Source organism: Penaeus japonicus, unplaced genomic scaffold, assembly GCF_977035675.1.
Source record: "Penaeus japonicus unplaced genomic scaffold, GWHDUDI00000001_assembly GWHDUDI00000027, whole genome shotgun sequence".
Taxonomy (NCBI): Eukaryota; Metazoa; Arthropoda; class Malacostraca; order Decapoda; family Penaeidae; genus Penaeus; species Penaeus japonicus.
Window position 1 is genome coordinate 2,687,479 of NW_028234429.1, and position 12,500 is coordinate 2,699,978.

Genomic DNA, 12,500 nt, shown 5'->3' on the forward strand with positions numbered 1-12,500 from the left:
AGATGTTATGCTTGTGGTTATTAGGGTACGCTTTAAGCAGTAAATTCAACGTTGAATAATTAAGTGTGGACTAATGTAAGGATCGCATCGTAATTATAGTTGCAAGTGAGATAATAACACAATTGTAATAACAGTGACAGCGGAGAAATTGCAGTAGGAACAACAATAACACAACAGTAATAACAGCACAGAATGACCACCACTGAGGCCAAAGAAAGGAAATGGATAATGATTTTTGTTTTGTTTTTTGTTTTGCCATCGTGAGCACATGACTGATATTTCGTAGTCATCGCAATAGCGGAATCATAAGGAAAGTGCGACACTTATAACCGGTTTGATCCAGATACCCCTCTTCCTCTTACAAAAACATATGCACGTAAAGAGCACAAAAAAGCAGGCAGACAAGCACATGCCAAACGCACATACCTTCAGAGATTAACTTCAACACACACACACACACACATAGAGAGAGAAAGAGAGAGAGAGAGAGAGAGAGAGAGAGAGAGAGAGAGAGAGAGAGAGAGAGAGAGAGAGAGAGAGAGAGAGAGAGAGAGAGAGAGAGAGAGAGAACCACATTTGCACAGGCGCGCGCGCACATATTACTCCCAACATATCAAACATTCTATCCCATCGGCAAATCACTCCCCCCTAAACCACATTCTTCTTAGAGCTGCTACACGTGCCTTCACTAACTCACCCATTAAGTAATCATAGTGGGACAGCGTGGGAAGGCGGGTAGCAAGTGACCGGGAGAGGGGGAGGGAGAAATTAAGTTACAGTCAAAGAGAAGGAGCGGGAGGAGGAGAGAGGGAGGGAGGGAGGGAGTAAGGCAAAGGGGGAAGGGGAGAGGGAGGGAGGGAAGGCATGGAAGACGGATGATAAGAGGGAAGTAAGCAGGGGAGGAGGAGGAAGAGAGAGAGGTAGGCATGGGAGGAGGAGGAGAGGGCGGTAATGGTAGGGAGGGGAGGGGAGGGGAGGGGTAGGTAGGAAGACCAGGGAATAGAAGAGGGAGGAAAGGGAGGTGGATGAGAGGGAAGGAAGGGAGGAGGAGGAAAAGGAGGTAAGGGCAGAGGAGGAGAGGGAGGGAAAGGGGAGGAGAAGGGGTAGGGTTGGCGACCAGGGAGGAGGAGGAGGAGGAGGAGAGGAAAGTAATAGATAGAAGAGGAAAGAGAAGTGAAGGAGAGGGAGGGAAAGGGGGAAGAGGAGGGACAGGGTTGGAAAGAAGGAGGAGGAGGTAAAGGCCAACTGACTGATAGAAAAAAGGAATCACGAATGACATGACATGCATTTCCCCGACAGACTTTGGTACATTATATTCCCAAACATCACTTAATGTTCGTTTGGTTACACAATTTCAACATGTGCTTGTTTACCTTTATAACTGTACCTACGAATACAGGCTTACATATCCTTAGAAAAAAATAATTGGAACGTAAAATATATCCAGAGAAGATTCTGAGGACTTTGGAGGTTGTGCTATACGTGAGGAAGCGAGACAATTTATGCGTCCGGGCTGTTATGGAAATCGTGTTAGCATTTGCTTTATCTGAATAAGATCACGCGGAATTACATTCCTTTGGGACAGAACCAGTTCGAGGGCGAGAGCCATGCATGTGGAGCGATGGAGGCGATGATTATATGTATTTAGGTTTCGTATATGTAGTTTATTCTTTTTTTTCTCGGAGACAAATACCTGGATTCTAAGGCGGTGACTTTCTGTGACCTAGATATTTCTGGAGTGGATAAATAATATAAATATGAATCATACACATAGACGAATATGAACACAAGGCCATCAACACATATGTGCACACACGCAGGAACTGAAAAACACACTGTGGTGTATTTTGCGATCACACACATTTCATTCTCCTTCTATTTATATAAAAGGATGATGTGTATATATAAGCCGTAAGGTCAAGAGAATCAGAATAAGGCATAAGAAAGGTGTGCTAAATAAGATCGTAAAATCCAGTATGAATGAAAATGATAATAAATGATAAAGAAAGCAAATATAAAGAATACAAAATCATATACACTAGACAAGCAAAACAATAATAAATGATGAATACAAAAACAAATAATACAAATATTCTAAGTAGGACTTGTAAATAATAATGTATGGAGTTTCCAGAAGATAAAGTATTCTGCTAGAGCTTTATCCAAGTGTTCCCTCTTCCTGTCAACTTTCTTTCTCTTTACTCTTCATTATCTAATCACGTCTACATTAAGTAAATTGTTTTTTTCCCTGCATGGTGCAACTAAATACTTATAACGATGACAGGTAACGACAATCACTCGATTAATAATACGTTATGTTGTAATCATTAAATGGTATATATCTCTAATCAATTCCACAAAGCTAACTATTTGTCAATATTTGCGGATCGTATACTCACAACGCCCCTCACGCCTTGTTTACGATTTGGCACCTTTGCCATCACCCGTTTTTGGTAAGGATTGAAAAAAAAAAAAAAAAAAAAAAAAAAACAAAAACAAAAAAAAAAAAAAAAAAAAAACTAAAATCCCACTACATATCCCCTCTTCCTTCCTCCCATCACAACCCCATTTCTTCGTTTCACGCTTTTCGCCTCCCCACCCCCCAACCTCCCCCCTCCCCCCCCCATCTAACCCTCCCCCCCCCCCTCTCCATCTCAACCCCATTTCCTATCTCACTCTTCCCTCCCCTCCCCTAACACCTCTCCCCCCTTTCTTCCCCACCCCCTTCCCCATCTAACCCTTCCCTTCTCGCTTCCCTCCTCACCGACCTCTCCTCCCCCCTCCTCCCCACCCCTCACCTTAAGCAGGATTCCCCACCACAAGCGTCCCGAGAGATTCCATGGTCTTCCCATGAACTATTCCCCGAGGAGGAGCTCCAGCGAACGTCTCCTTCAGGCCGATGACGTGGCACGCGAGAGGGAAGCATGCAAGACCTCGGGAAAGCGGGGGAGGAGCTTCTGGGCTTACTTCTCTCCTTCTCTTTCTCTCTCTCTCTTTTATATTCTCTTCCTCATTCTCTTTTTGTTTCCATTTCTCCACCCCCCTTCCCCTCTCTCTCTTTTGTATTCTATTCCTCATTCTCTTTTAATTTCCATTTCTCCCCACCCCCTTCTTTTTCTCTCTCTCTCTCTCTCTCTCTCTTCCTCTCTCTCTCTCTCTCTCTCTCTCTCTCCCCCTCTCTCTCTCTCTCTTCCTCTCTCCTCCCCCTCCTCCTCTCTCTCTCTCTCTCTCTCTCTCTCTCTCTCTTTATTCCTCTCTCTCTCTCTCTTCCTCCCCCCTTCCCTCTCTTTTCTTCTTTTTCCCTCTCTCTCTCTCTCTCTCTCTCTCTCTCTCTCTCTCTCTCCTCTATCTCTCTCTCTCCTCTCTCTCTCTCTATCTTCTCTCCTCTCTCTCTCTCTTCTCTTCTTCTCTCTCCCTCTCCTCTTCTCTCTCTCTCTCTCTCTCTCTCTCTCTCTCTCTCTCTCTCTCTCTCTCTCTCTCTCTCTCTCTCTCTCTCTCTCTCTCCCTCTTCCCCTGTTTAGAAAGACAAACACAGACTGTATCCCCCAAACGTGTCTCTCAGCCTGCGTGACTCGTCGTCGTTGAGGGATTCGCAATTAAGAATCTTGGAGAGGGAAAAAGGCTCGGCTTCGACGACGATTACACTGTCCAGAGAGTCTGATCACGACCTGAAACAGGTCTCGAGGGGGAGAGGGGGGTGGGGAATGCGAAAGTCTTCAGGGGGAAGGGGGGGAGGAGGAGGGGGAAGGGGGAGGGGAAGAGGGGGAAGGGGGAGGGGGGGGGAGAGAGGGAAGAAAAGATCTTTATAGGCAGAGGAAGAAGAGAGGAGGGAGTGTCACCAGGAGGAGAGAGGGGAGAAGAGGGGATAGAGGGAGAGGGGGTAGAGGGGTAGAGGAGGGTAAGGAAGCTCTTGAGGGAAAGAGAAGGGGGGGGAGGGGGGGAGGTCTCACGTGGGAGCAGGGGAAAAGGAGGACACGACTCATGAGGGAGCAAGGATAGGATAACATCTTAAAGGACGTTATGTCGGTGGAATAACAACATTTCTGATGCTGAACCAGAGAGGGAAAGTCTCAGGTTTTCCCTAGTCCCTTGGTGAACCTTAGTCTTCAGTATTTGAATTATATAACGGTCTGTGCTTTTATCTACTTATTTACGGAGGCATCCATTGATTTATTTCATAATCTAATTATATATCTACCACCCGCACACACACACACACACACACACACACACACACACACACACACACACACACACACACACACACATATATATATATATATATATATATATATATATATATATATATATATGTATATGTATATGTATATGTATATGTATATGTATACATACATACATACATCTATATATATATATATATATATATATATATATATATATATGTGTGTGTGTGTGTGTGTGTGTGTGTGTGTGTGTGTGTGTGTGTGTGTGTGTGTGTGTGCGTGTGTATGTATGTATGTGTGTTTGTGTGTGCGTAGTGATATCAAGAAGTAAAAAGAAGAAGAAAAAAAAATACGCTGAGAAAATCAAACAGAAATAATGTCAGAAATCCTAAGATAAAAGAGAGAAACCCGAAATCCCTATATATCAGAAAAGATAAACAACATAACAAAAAATATAGCAAATAAAAAAGGAGAGAAAAAAAACTATAAAAATAAGCGAGAGAAACACGAGGAAAAGAACCCCCACAGATCCACTTCCCGAAAACCTTCCCTCGAAACCTCGCACTCAAACCCCGATCCGCCCAACCCCACAACCTCAAGACAGACACAGACACCGCCCGTTCATCACAACGTTCCGGAAACACCTTCTCCATCGGCGATTGGGAACGGCGGAGTCTGACGGGCGAATAGTTCTGCATTCTAGTTTACAGCGAGGGAGCGAACAGCCGCCTTCCTTACTTCCTTCGTACCTCCCTCCCTTCCTTCCTTTCTTTCTTTCTTTCCTTCCTTCCTTCGTCCCTCCCTCCCTCCCTCCCTCCCTCCCTCCCTCCCTTCCTTCCTTCCTTCCTTCCTTCCTTCCTTCCTCCCTCCCTCCCTCCCTCCCTCCCTTCCTTCCTTCCTCCTTCCCTTCCTTCCTTCCTTCCTTCCTTCGTCCCTCCCTTCCTCCCTCCCTTCCTTCCTCCCTCTCTCCCTCCCTCCCTTCCTTCCTTCCTTCGTGCACTAGAGGATAACAGCGCTTTCTTGGAATCGCGAAAGCGGGACTGACGAGAGACTAATAATTTTCCCTCCGTGGAGTGCCTTGGAAGCATATTGATTCGAGTTGAGGCAAATCGCGAGATTTCATTCGTTATCTTGGTTTTATTCCCTCTTCTTCCCTCACTCTCTCTCTCTCTCTTAGATTTATGTATCTGTATCTTTCTCTCTCTCTCTCTCTCTCTCTCTCTCTCTCTCTCTCTCTCTCTCTCTCTCTCTCTCTCTCTCTCTCTCTCTCTCTCTCTCTCTCTTCTCTCTCTCTGTCTCTCTCTCTCTTCTCTCTCTCTCTCTCTCTCTCTCTCTCTCTCTCTCTCTCTCTCTCTCTCTCTCTCTCTCTCTCTCTCTCTCTCTCTCTCTCTTCTCTCTCTCTTCTCTCTCCTCTCTCTTTCTCTCTCTCTTCTCTCTCCTTCTTTCTCTCTCTCTCTCTCTCTCTCTCTCTCTCTCTCTCTCTCTCTCTCTCTCCCTTTCTCTCTCTCTCCCTTTCTCTCTCTCTCTCTCTCTCTCTTTCTCCCACTCTTAGTTTATTTATCTGCTCTATTTATTCGCCCCTTTCTCCCTCCTCTTAGTTGGCGAATCGCGTCCCTTTCTCGTAAGTTTCGTGGTATCGCCGCTCGCTGTAATTGATGTTTCTCTGCCGTGAGATATTGCTCTCGAGGGAAACTTTCTTCATCCTCTTTGTCCTTTTCTTTTCCTTTATCTTCTATTTTTTTCCTTTGTTTGCTTGCGTGGTTTTCTTTGACTTTTTTTTTCTACTTCGATTTATGTATCTTAAATTATTATCTACACTTTTTCTTTATTTTCTTGTTCCTCCTTATTATCATTATAATAGAAGGATGGAAACACCATCAGTGCTTTTATCTCCTTCCTATTCTTACCATCACCATCATCACAATCGCTATGATTTCCATCATCATCATCATCATCATCATCACCATCATAAAAGTCACCATCTTTTCTTCCTTTTCCTCCTCTTCCTACCCTTCTCCTCCCCCCCCCCCCCCCCCATTCTCCCACCCATATCAACCACATCCATCCTCTCCTCCTCCCCCCCCCACCCCACCCCACCCATCCCTCTCCTTATCCTCCCCTCCTCTCATCTCCCAACCCCTCCCCCTCCACCCCCACACCCACCCCCATCCCCCCGCACTTTATAGGTCTCCCCGGAGCCGCCGAAACTCTCAATTAGCCATAAGCCGTGTCAAAAGTCGCCCTAATTGGGATGAGGCGAATAGCAAACAGTCATCGGCGGTCATCGCAGGACTAATGGAGCCGCCACGAAGAATGTCTGGATGTCGAAGTCATTCTTTCTTCGTTTACTGTCTGTCCGTAGCGCAGAGGGAGCTTCGTGTAATGACTTCGTGGTTATTATTTCTTGACGTTGTTGATGTTGCTCAAGTTGGTTGGTATTGTTACTATTGTATTATTGTTTTCGGGAATATTGTGACTGATATGATCATGATAATCATTATCATCGACAACAGCAATCATCATCATTAATTGTTATTTTCATCATTATCACATCATATCATTGGCATCATCACTTTCATAATTGTCTTTATATCGACATAATTTACCAAAATCTACTTTAATGATGTTATTTTAGATGAAAAGAAAGAAAATAAATGTTGACAAAAGGAAGATTTTTTTTTCTCAGATCATAGAGCAAATATATATTTTCTTTAGGGTTACCTGTCACATATATTATGTGTATGTGTGTGTGTGTGTGTGTGTGTGTGTGTGTGTGTGTGTGTGTGTGTGTGTGTGTGTGTGTGTGTGTGTGTGTGTGTGTGTGTGTGTGTGTGTGTGTATGTATGTGTGTGTGTGTGCATGTGCATGTGTATGTGTATGTGTATGTGTATGTATATGTGTGTGTGTGTGTGTGTCTGAGAGAAAACTAATAGACGACGCAAACTACAACTAAAGACACGAGTAGAGATAGATACAGACAAACACACAAAGCGACAAACTGCCAGAGAGAGAGAGAGCCAGATGAATATCTCATCCATGAACATCAAAACCAATCTGCCATCTCACACGATCGACGGCTGAGCCACCAAAGATAACTCTCACTCTTTTTGTGTATTTTTCATCCTCCGGATTCTTTGCCACCTGTCTCTTCGCCTTCTTCTCTCTTTTTTCCTCCTCCTCTTCATCTTCATCATCATCATCATCTTCATTTTCATCTTCACCTTCATCTTTATTTTCATCTTCTCTCGTCTCCCTCTTCTTCATCTTCATTTTTTTCTCTTCCTCTTCTTCTTCATCTTTTCCCTCTTCCCCTTCTTCTCCTTCTGCCTCTCCTCCTCTTACTCCTCCTCTTCTTCTGTGTCCTCTTCCTCACCTTCTCTCTCAACCTCTTCCTCCTTTCCACCGAGAGGAAACGATGAAGAGGAAGATCGCCACTAAAGATCGCACGATAAAGAACATCAAGTAAGCCACATCTTGGACATAAACAGTAAAGACGAAGATAAAAATAGTGGCGGTGGTGATGGAGGTGATGATGGCGGTGGTGATTGGGTTGATGGTGGTGGTGGTGGTGATGGTTGGGGTGGTGATGATAACAGTGATGATAGGGATGTCGAAGATGGTGATGATAAAGAAGGAAAAGAAGAAGAAAAAGGAAGAGGATTCAAGAATTAAGAAAGTGAAGGCAGGATAAAAAGAAAAACAAAAAAACTTGAAAAGTAGAAAAGGAATACAACCATAATGGGGACGAGAAGTAGACAACAACAATACAAACGCGAAGGGGAATAAGGCGCAAACTACTCAAACCAACAAACGAGAGCTGAGGAAAAGCGAGGCCAAAGGAGACAGCAGCGAGACCGAGAGAAGTCGCATCTCTGAAGGAGGGGTCGTCGAGGGTATATTATGAGACAGCATGAATAAGGAATGCGGCGAGAACGACCCTGGGGACAGAGCTCGCGTTATTGCTATGAAGCAGCACGCACACACACTGACACGTCGCCGCACTCATTCCCCTATTCATACCCCTATATACCTGTAGAGAGAGACATAAACACACATATTTACATACATGCACACAAATTCAAACACAAACTCACATACATACTAATATACATTCGCACAAACACACATACATACTAAAACACATTAGCACAAACACACATACATATAAAAATCAAACATAACCAGACAAACTAACGCACACACACACACACACACACACACAGACACACGCACACACACACACACACACACACACAGACACACGCACACACACACACAGACACACACACACTCGCACACATACCCCAATCACCGGAGAGCGCGCGCGCGTGCACATACAACCCAAGCCTCAGCTCCTAGAGCCATCCATCACATGTAATCTCTATAATGCATGTAACACTTGCCCCTCCAACATAAATCATCCGCGAGCGATTGTATCAATCAAGGTAATGTATATCCGAAGCCCTCCTTGGTCGGCCCTCGATCGTTCCCTCTGCGAGAGAGTCCTTGCTCTAGGATATCCACCTGTTCGATCCCAAAATCCTGAGCTCCCTATCCTCAGGATGTGCGGCTCCGTGTTATGCCTTGCTGTCTCGTTCCGTTCCGTTCCGTGCTGTCTCGTTCCGTTCCGTTCCGTGCTGTCTCGTTCCGTTCCGTTCCGTTCCGTGCTGTTTCGAAGCCTTGGGTTGTTCTTGGGTAAGGGGCGTGTGCGATTTTGACTTGTACTAAGAGGTCAAATTGTAATAATTGAATTAATGCTAATGAGTCAGACACACCCACACACCCACACCCACCCACACAACACACACACACACACACACACACACACACACACACAGGCACAAACACGCAAACGAACACACACACACACAAATAAACACACATATACACAATATATCAAGAAAATAAATAAATAAATAAATAAATAAATAAATAAAACATACACAAGAAACAAGAGGAAATAAATGACACCCCAAGGGCCTACAGCAGATTTTACTTCACTGGCGCAGGAGTGTTAAGACAAACGCAGGCTTTCCCTCGAGTGCAGTTTTCAGTGACGGTGAGAAAAAGAATACTCTCTATGTCGTAAATTCATAATGTCATTCTCTCCTCAGGATTAAAAAAAAAGAGAAAAAAAAAAAATAAACAAAAAAATATATATAAAAAAAAATCTCACTAAAGCAATTTTACTTTCGCCAAAATGGATGAATATGAATAAGATAATTTGTTGTGAGGTATCGCCTTTTGTCCGAACCTCGAGAACCCAACTTTATCAAGAACTTTTCCTTCAAGATTAGCCAGACAAAGAAGACATATAGCATGGCTTGTTTTTTGAGACTTTTATTATTCTGAATAAATAAATCTTACACTAAATCTTACTTACATATAGCAATTAATCGTCGTGACATTCGGCCACAGAGGATGAACGAATGGATTATAACCGACCAGTTTATCACCCTCACTGATTCCGAAATAATTCACTATATAAAACATTTGTTAAAAAAATTATTGAAACGCTTTTATTAATGATAATGATAGTAATGATTGTCGGACTCCGGAATATGCTATACTGCACCATGTCGCATTTTTTATTTATTTTATTTTTTTCATTTGAAGAAAATAGATAACGTTTGTTGACATATGTCACGGTTCTCGTCACTTTCCAGTAATCATCTGCAGTCATAATTAGGCACTTAATGAATGAAAAATCGTTAAAAAAAATAAAAAAAATAAAAAAATACATATATATATATAATATTAAGTTTAATATTCTCAGTGATTGAAATACAAAAGTGTTTACGCGTATGCGAACGATTGCAATGTTATTTTCATTGATTTAATTACTGCAATACAATGCATACATTAAAATAATAGAATATGATTATTTTATACAATATCCAATTCATTAATTCTTGACGTGAAATATCATCAAAACTAATGAATTTGAATAGAAGTATGAACGTGTGAATGTGTGTGTGTGTGAGAGAGAGAGAGAGAGAGAGAGAGAGAGAGAGAGAGAGAGAGAGAGAGAGAGAGAGAGAGAGAGAGAGAGGAGAGAAGAGGGAGAGAGGGAGAGAGGGAGAGAGAGAGAGAGAGAGAGAGAGAGAGAGAGAGAGAGAGAGAGAGAGAGAGAGAGGGGGGGGGGGGGGGAGGGAGGGAGACAGACAGATAGTGTAAGGCACTGGTATTGATATTATGTGACACAAGACATTGATCATGTATGTCTACTTAATTGAATGCAATATCGATGGCAGTGTGTCTTGACCTGACGTATCCTGCTTCCTGTGTTCGTTTCCGCCTCGGAACACAAGCTTTTCTAGGCAGCTGTGTTTGCTAACGGAAGCCCCGAGGCGTAGAAAGTGACTGAAGATTTGTACTTAAGGACATGTAAAGATCACACACAGAGACAGATCAGGACAGAGAGCTCAGATAGACAGACTAGAGCGAACCGCTCTGACCTCTGGCCTTCGGCCAGGGTCTAGTGTAATTAACAGTCCACAATAAAGACCATGGCACGTGAACGTCTGTCTGATTATCCACCGACCTACAACCAGGACACCGAGTGGTTATAACAACTGCTCGCAGTGGTGGGTTACAAACTGAGGGCAGCAGTGGGTGGCTTACAAACTAGCGCCAGCAGGTGGTTTACAGATAGATAGATAGATAGATAGACAGAGAGAGAGAGAATACAAATCAGTTACGGAAGAGAGTAAAAGAGAAAAAAAGGGCAAGAAAAGAGTCAGATCATGAAAACAAGAGAGCATCGGTATTGATCACAAAGAGCTCGTCGAAAATTCCAGCAATGAGACGAAGACTCGACCGCACAGATTTCAGTCTAAGACAATCTGGTCCGCGGTCTCCTGGTCGTACTGTTTTTTTTTTTTTTTTTTTTTTTTTTTAAGTGGAAAGAAGAAAAAAAAGAGGAAAAGTTGCAAGAAGAAGAGAGGAGGAATAAGGAGAGGGAAGAGGAAGAGGGGAGAAAAGAAGAAAATGGAGCTGGAGGAGGAGTATGAAGGAGAGGGTCAAGGGCAGAGAGAGGAGGTAAAGGAGGGGAAATAGCGAAAGAGGAAGAGAAGAAACAATTCTAAGACAGAGGAGGAATAAGGAGAGGAAAGAGGAAGAGGTTAGGAGAAGGAAGAGGGGAGAAACGAAGAAAACGGAGCTGGAGGAGGAGTATGAAGGAGAGGGACAAGGGCAGAGAGAGGAGGTAAAGGAGGGGAAATAACGAAAGTGGAAGAGAAGAAACAATTCTAAGACAATTTGAGCTGCTCGCCAGGACGTCCCAAGATCTCGGATAAAAAGGATAAGGGAGAAGGCAGAGGAGATGAGGAAGGATAGAAGGAGGAAGAGAGAATCGGATGAGCGGGGAGACATTAATATCATGGCACTTCATGGACGAGCCTGAGAGTTAAAAAAGATGGAAAGATAAAGAAAGGAAGAGCAGTAGAAGATGATGATGGTAATAGCATGTAAAAGACGAAAAGAAAAGGACAAGGAAGTACGATAGAAATGGGACGATGGAAACGAAGATGAGAAAGAAGAAGTACAAGCAAAAGGAAAAACAAACAAACAACAATAACAAAAAAGTAGGGATGAGAGCATTAGAATAGAAGGAATGACGATAAGAATCAGCAGATGCCGAAGAAAAGCGGAGAGCATAAAAAAAATACGGGAAATGAAATAACATTAGAACGAAAACAAGGAGCAGAAGAAACTAAAAAAGAAAAGAAAAGAAAAAAAAAAAACGAAACGAATCAATAAGAGAAATGGTAACAAGCAGCGTGGGGTAAGCGACTGAAAAGGCCTCCCGAATGCCCTAAGTTAACCCATGAATGAAACGGATCCACTCGAGCCATATCATTAGCAAGTAAGAGTAGAATGGCCGGATAGGAAAGTTACGGGTGAAGGGAAGGGCAGCGGGGCGATGGAAGAGAAGGAGGGGGGGGGGGAGAGAAGGAAGGGGGGGAGAGGTGGGGGGGGGTACGGGAGAGGACATCCTCCTCTCCCTTATCCCTGGGATAATGGGGAGGAGGAAGAGAGGAAGGGGGGTGAAGGAGAAGACGTCGAAGAGGGAAGGGATGGGGAATAGAAGCAAGAGAGGGATAACAAGGGGGGGGGGAGAAGATGCGATGATGAGGGGCAAAGAGCGAAGGGGGACGATAGAGAGGGAGATGGGATGGGGGGCGATAGAGAGGGAGATGGGAAGGGGGCAATAGAGAGGGAGAGGAATGGGGAGGAGGTAGCGAAGGAAAGAAGGAAGGAGACAGGGAATGAGGAAGAGAAAGGGGAGGGAGAGAAGTGGACAGAAGGAGATGG

At 43.9% G+C, this 12,500-nt stretch overlaps 1 protein-coding gene across 1 annotated transcript in view; it reads right to left on the reverse strand.

Annotated features, from left to right (window-relative positions):
• The window catches only part of LOC122245998 (uncharacterized), a 211,198-nt gene that overhangs the window by 118,462 nt on the left and 80,236 nt on the right, over window positions 1-12,500 (reverse strand). The gene's annotated exons all lie outside the window — the stretch shown is intronic.